General features: G+C 50.0%; 1 non-coding gene across 1 annotated transcript; it reads right to left on the reverse strand.

Annotated features, from left to right (window-relative positions):
- Positions 1–441: 441 nt before the first annotated feature.
- Positions 442–659, reverse strand: LOC123095433 (small nucleolar RNA U3). Its single transcript, XR_006446268.1, has one exon. It is a non-coding gene; the product is annotated as a small nucleolar RNA U3 (small nucleolar RNA).
- Positions 660–6552: the final 5893 nt, after the last annotated feature.

Below are 6552 nucleotides of genomic sequence, written 5' to 3' on the forward strand. Positions count from 1 at the left end.
TCGGCCTCAAGAATGCCGGAGCCACATTTATGCGAATGATTCAGAAGTGTTTACTCACTCAAATCAGTCGGAATGTGGAAGCGTATATGGATGATATCGTCGTCAAGTCACGAAAAGGTTCCGACCTGCTCGCTGACCTCGCCGAAACATTTGCCAACCTCAGAAGGTATGATATCAAGCTCAATCCATCAAAGTGCACATTCGGAGTTCCTGGTGGCAAGTTACTCGGTTTTCTCGTTTCCGAGCGAGGGATCGACGCTAATCTAGAGAAGATCGGCACTATTCTCCGAATGAAACGCCCTGTGCCAGTGCACGATGTCCAGAAGCTTACTGGATGCTTGGCCGCATTAAGTCGATTCATCTCATGACTCGGTGAAAAGGCATTGCCTCTTTACCGACTGATGAAGAAGGCAGACAAGTTCGAGTGGGAAAGAATTTTGAAGTCTGTTAGACAACCTCTGAGCCACCCTGTGCAAGCCAGAGCCAGACAGGAACGATCATCTACAGCCGTCGGATTGATCCCAAGAGCAATCCTAGCCGTTAATCACGCTCTGGCCCAGAGGTCAGAGTACATCAACCAGACTGAAGTGCTTGCCTCCTTATTGGTAAAGGATGCAGCGGTACGAGCCTATAGAACAGATCATGTTCAAGTAAGGTGTATGGAATATACATGACCACAAAGAAGGTTGCTCATTATTTCTCTGATCATTCCATCACAGTCGTCAGCGACGCTCCACTATCAGAGATTTTTCACAACAGAGATGCAACTGGTCGAGTGGCTAAATGGGCGATTGAACTTCTTCCCCTTGATATCAAGTTTGAGGCAAAGAAAGCCATTAAGTCCCAGGCAATAGCAGATTTCCTCGCCGAGTGGATTGAACAACAGCAGCCGACTGAAGTTCACTCGGAGCATTGGACCATGTTTTTTGATGGCTCTAAGATGTTGAATGGTTCCGATGCTGGGGTTGTCCTGGTTTCCCTCAGAGGAGATAAGCTCAGATATGTGCTCCAGATTCACTTTGATTCCTCCAACAATGAGGCAGAGTATGAGGCCCTCTTATACGGATTGCGCATGGCCATTTCACTCGATGTCCGTCGCCTGATGGTCTATGGCGACTCTGATTTAGTGGCCAACCAAGTGATGAAGGAGTGGGACGTGAGAAGCCCAGCCATGACTGGATACTGCAGTGCAGTGAGGAAGCTGGAAAAGAAGTTCGAGGGGTTGGAGCTCCATCATATACCCCGACTGAAAAATCAAGCAGCTGATGATCTAGCAAAGATAGGTTCCAAGAGAGGAGCCATTCCGAGTGGTGTGTTCTTAGAGCATATACACACTCCGTCAGTCAAAGAAGATCCTTTCACCGAAGAAGCTCCACAGCCCAAGAGTGCCACAGATCCGACTGAGGTTGAAGTCCCAGCAGTGGTCGACTTGGTCATGGAGGTCTTGGTAGTCATTCCTGACTGGACAGTTCCGTATGTCGCGTATATCCTGAGAAAAGAGCTTCTGGAGGATGAGGAAGAGGCTCGACAGATCGTCCGTCGATCTAAAGCCTTTACCGTAATCAAAGGACAGTTATATAGAGAAAGCGCGACTGGAGTTGGTCAGAAGTGCATAACACCAGAAGAAGGTCGAATCATCCTCAATGATATCCACTCGGGAACCTGTGGTCATCATGCGTCCTCTCGGACCATCGTGGCCAAAGCATACCGAGCCGGATTTTACTGGCCAAAGGCGAATGAGATGGCAAAGGAAATAGTAGATAAGTGCGAGGGATGTCAGTTCTACTCGAATATGTCGCACAAGCCTGCATCAGCTCTGAAGACCATTCCACTCGTCTGGCCTTTCGTAGTATGGGGGTTGGACATGGTCGGTCCTTTGAGAACAGGGCGAAGTGGCTTCACGCATGTACTGGTGGCAGTCGACAAGTTCACCAAGTGGATTGAGGCTAAACCAATCAAGAACCTTGACGCCGGTGCTGCTGTTAGCTTCATCAGGGAACTGATATTCAGATATGGAGTCCCGCACAGCATCATTACGGATAATGGGTCGAACTTTGACTCGGAGGAATTCAGGGATTTCTGCAACTCTCAAGGCACACGAGTCGACTACGCTTCAGTCGCCCATCCGCAGTCGAATGGACAAGCAGAGCGAGCCAATGGTCTGATTCTCAAGGGATTGAAACCCCGACTGATGCGTGATCTCAAGCATGCAGCTGGAGCTTGGGTCGACGAACTTCCCTCGGTGCTTTGGGGACTGCGGACCACACCTAATCGGTCGACCGGAAGAACTCCATTCTTCTTGGTCTACGGAGCTGAAGCAGTCTTGCCGAGTGATCTTCTCCACAATGCTCCTCGAGTTGAGATCTACAACGAAGCAGAAGCTGAACAAGCGCGGCAGGACGCAGTCGACCTTTTAGAGGAAGAAAGGGAGATGGCTCTGATCCGATCGACCATCTACCAACAAGATTTGCGTCGTTTCCACGCCAGAAATGTGAGGGGTCGAGCCTTCCAGGAAGGAGATTTAGTTCTCCGAGTGGATCAGAAGAAACCACACAAGCTTGCTCCTTCTTGGGAAGGACCCTTCATCGTCACCAAAGTTCTCCACAACGGGGCGTACCGTCTTTACAACGTCGAACATAATATCGACGAGCCCCGAGCTTGGAACGCGGAACTACTCCGCCCATTTTACACTTAAGTTTATCACTCGGATGAGTTGCAATAAAGTACTCCTGTAGTTCATGGATTTCAAAATAATAGTGTCATAGTTCCTCCATAATTTTTGTCACTTTTTATTTTTGTCCAATAAAATTTTCCCCTCAGTGGGTGACTTAGCCGCGAATCCGTTTCGCCTAAGTTTGTAAAAATCCTTACCGAGTGGTGAGCCAGACTCCCACTCGGAGGCTTAGCTGCGAATCCGTTTCGCCTAAGATTAAATAAAATCCTACCGAGTGGTAAGCCAGACTTCCACTCGGGGCTTAGCTGCAGTCCAAGTACTCGCCTAAGTTATAAAAATCCTACCGAGTGGTAAGCCAGACTTCCACTCGGAGGCTTAGCTGCAGTCCAAGGACTCGCCTAAGTTACAAAAATCCTACCGAGTGGTAAGCCAGACTTCCACTCGGAGGCTTAGCTGCAGTCCAAGTACTCGCCTAAGTTAATAAAATCCTACCGAGTGGTAAGCCAGACTTCCACTCGGAGGCTTAGCTGCAGTCCAAGTACTCGCCTAAGTTATAAAAATCCTACCGAGTGGTGAGCCAGACTCCCACTCGGAGGCTTAGCTGCGAGTCCGTTTCGCCTAAGATTAAATAAAATCCTACTGAGTGGTAAGCCAGACTTCCACTCGGAGGCTTAGCTGCAGTCCAAGTGCTCGCCTAAGTTATCAAAATCCTACCGAGTGAAGAGCAAACCTCTCACTCGGGGGCTTAGCTGCAGCCAAGTACTCGCCTAAGATTAAATAAAATCCTACCGAGTGGTAAGCCAGACTTCCACTCGGAGGCTTAGCTGTAGTCCAAGTACTCGCCTAAGTTGTAAAAATCCTACCGAGTGGTAAGCCAGACTTCCACTCGGGGGCTTAGCTGCAGTCCAAGTACTAGCCTAAGTTATAAAAATCCTACCAAGTGGTGAGCCAGACTCCCACTCGGAGGCTTAGCTGCGAGTCCGTTTCACCTAAGATTAAATAAAATCCTACCGAGTGGTAAGCCAGACTTCCACTCGGAGGCTTAGCTGCAGTCCAAGTGCTCGCCTAAGTTATCAAAATCCTACCGAGTGAAGAGCAAACCTCTCACTCGGGGGCTTAGCTGCAGCCCAGTGCTCGCCTAAGATATAAAAATCCTACCGAGTGAAGAGCAAACCTCTCACTCGGGGGCTTAGCTGCAGCCCAGTGCTCGCCTAAGATATAGAAATCCTACCAAGTGAAGAGCAAACCTCTCACTCGGGGGCTTAGCTGCAGCCCAGTGCTCGCCTAAGTTATCAAAATCCTACCGAGTGAAGAGCAAACCTCTCACTCGGGGGCTTAGCTGCAGCCCAGCGCTCGCCTAAGTTATCAAAATCCTACCGAGTGAAGAGCAAACCTCTCACTCGGGAGGCTTAGCTGCAGCCCAGCGCTCGCCTAAGTGGATTAAGGAATAAGTCGACTGCAGTGAGCGTCTTGCTTTGAACCTGCAAAAGACATTTCGAGCCGAAAGCAATCATATTCAAACACCAAATTTGAGTTCAGATCGATACCTAAAGGAACCGAAAGTGCTCAGGCACTAAGCCTGTTAAGTTTTATCGGTTACAACTCCACTCGGCATACCGAGGCAAATTTAAAGCGTCGAGCTTAGAAGAAGTTTTTTACCCCTCCTGTGGAGGGCTGGAAGGTGCAACAAACTCATCGAGATCAATTCCATCTGCGATCCGAGTGGCAGCAGCAAGGAAAGTTTCCATAAAGGACCTGAAGTCGTGTTTCTTAGTGTTGGCCACTCGGAGGGCAGCCAGCTTGTCTTCTCGCGCATCTTTGCAGTGGACTCGGGCCAGACACAGAGCAACATCTGCACCACACCGAGCCGAGGACTTTTTCCACTCCTGCACTCGACCAGGGACAGCGTTCAAACGAGCCATCAGCGACTCGAGGTCGTTCTGGAGTGTCTCCCCGGGCCAGAGCGTTGAGTCGATGCGAGATGTGGCGACCTTCAGCCTTGCAAGATAGTCCACGGCAGCTGCAACACGGGACTCCAGTCGGAAAACATTCATGGCAACTTCGTCGTTCACCGGAGAATTGACGGGGTCAAGGTTTGGTTCCAGCCGGCTAGTCTCTTCTTCAAAGTTTTGACAAAATTCTGCAAGGACGATCACCGAGTCAAAGCAATGGTCGAATGAAAAAAACCACAGTTGAAAGTGATTGTTGAAGGTTTACCTTCAAGCATAAGAAACAGCTTCTTGGCAAGACCACTCAGGAAGGCCTCCAGATCATTTTTCTTCTCAAGAGCAGCTTTCAGATTGGTATTTTCTTGTTCAAGCTTGGTAACTGAAGCTAACTTCTCGTCGGCAAGCTTGATCCTCTCAGCTAGTTCAAGGTCTTTTTTCCTTTGGGCCTCCCTCACCTTACCTGCAAGTTACAGCAAGATCAGATTTTGAAACAAATGAAGGGAAAAAGCAGTCGTCGAGGTCTCACCAAACATACCTTCGGTCTCCTCCTTTGCCTTCGTCAGATTCTCCTGAACCAGCTTCAAATTCAGCTCGAGCTGAATGTGCTTGTTTTCCAGTTCAGTGTAGCGAGCCGCAAGGTCACAGGAGTTCTGCGAAGAACCAATCGACTAAATGTCAAAAATAATTCACTTCCGAGTGAAAAGGAAAAATCACGTGTTTCTAAGACTACAGCCGAATTCAAGCATTCGACCGTAGTCTCGGGGACTACACCCAGTGGGTGCACTCAGCGTGCCCCCACTAATCCTATTGAAGACAGAGTCGACCAGTCGACCGGTTTGCGAAATCCAGTCGCCATAGTCGAATGACGGAAAGACTGAACTTATAAAGCCTAAGGCCGACTGCCAGCAGTCGACCTTAGCCTTGGAGACAGAGTCGACCAGTCGACCTCAAAAAAAAAGAACAAGATGTATTCTTTAAGACTGTAACCGACTGCCTGCAGTCGACCACAGTCTCGGGGACTACACCCAGTGGGTGCACTCAGCGTGCCCCCACCGGTTTGCGAAATCCATTCGCCGTAGTCGAATGACGGAGAGACTGCCCTTATAAAGCCTAAGGCCGACTGCCAGCAGTCGACCTTAGCCTTGGGGACTACACCCAGTGGGTGCACTCAGCGTGCCCCCACCGGTTTGCGAAATCCATTCGCCGTAGTCGAATGACGGAGAGACTGAACTTATAAAGCCTAAGGCCGACTGCCAGCAGTCGACCTTAGCCTTGGGGACTACACCCAGCGGGTGCACTCAGCGTGCCCCCGCTAACACGGAGTTTAAATCGGCACACCCAGTGGGTGACTACTATAAATTCTGGAAAGAAAAGTTTTTGATAGCATATCCTAACAGAACAAACGGTGGTCGACTGACCTGAACATTGCTTTGGAGGGCGGAACTGGCGTCGTAAGCTGCCTGGCTCGCATCCCGGATGGTCCTCAACTGCTCCATCATGATCCCTGCCTGGCGTATCGCCTCCTTCGCTGCGCCAGCTTGGTCCTCTGGGACGTGGTGCGTCGTGAAGAGGGAGGGCTGCGGAGCACTCGTCAGCGGATCTGCGAAGGACACAGTGTGTCGAGTGGCGTTTTCCTCCTCCGCGACCAGAGTCTCAGGCACCGTCACATCCTGGGGCACCCTGCTGGCAGACGCTTTCCTTCTCATTCTGTGCTTCAGCGGTTCCTCATCTTCATCATCATCAGGGAGAGTGATAACAACATTGGATGGAGCTACAGAAAAGAATCAGAATTAGAGATCATGAGTCAGTCGACTAGAAACGGTGTTAAGGGTATAATACCAGGTTTTGAGGTTGCTGCGTCCTCCATCTCATGGTCGTCAGCCCGGGCTGAGGTCTCAGAAGTAGCAGCACTGCAACTCCAAAGAGTCA

Source organism: Triticum aestivum, chromosome 4B (assembly GCF_018294505.1).
Source record: "Triticum aestivum cultivar Chinese Spring chromosome 4B, IWGSC CS RefSeq v2.1, whole genome shotgun sequence".
NCBI lineage: Eukaryota > Viridiplantae > Streptophyta > Magnoliopsida > Poales > Poaceae > Triticum > Triticum aestivum.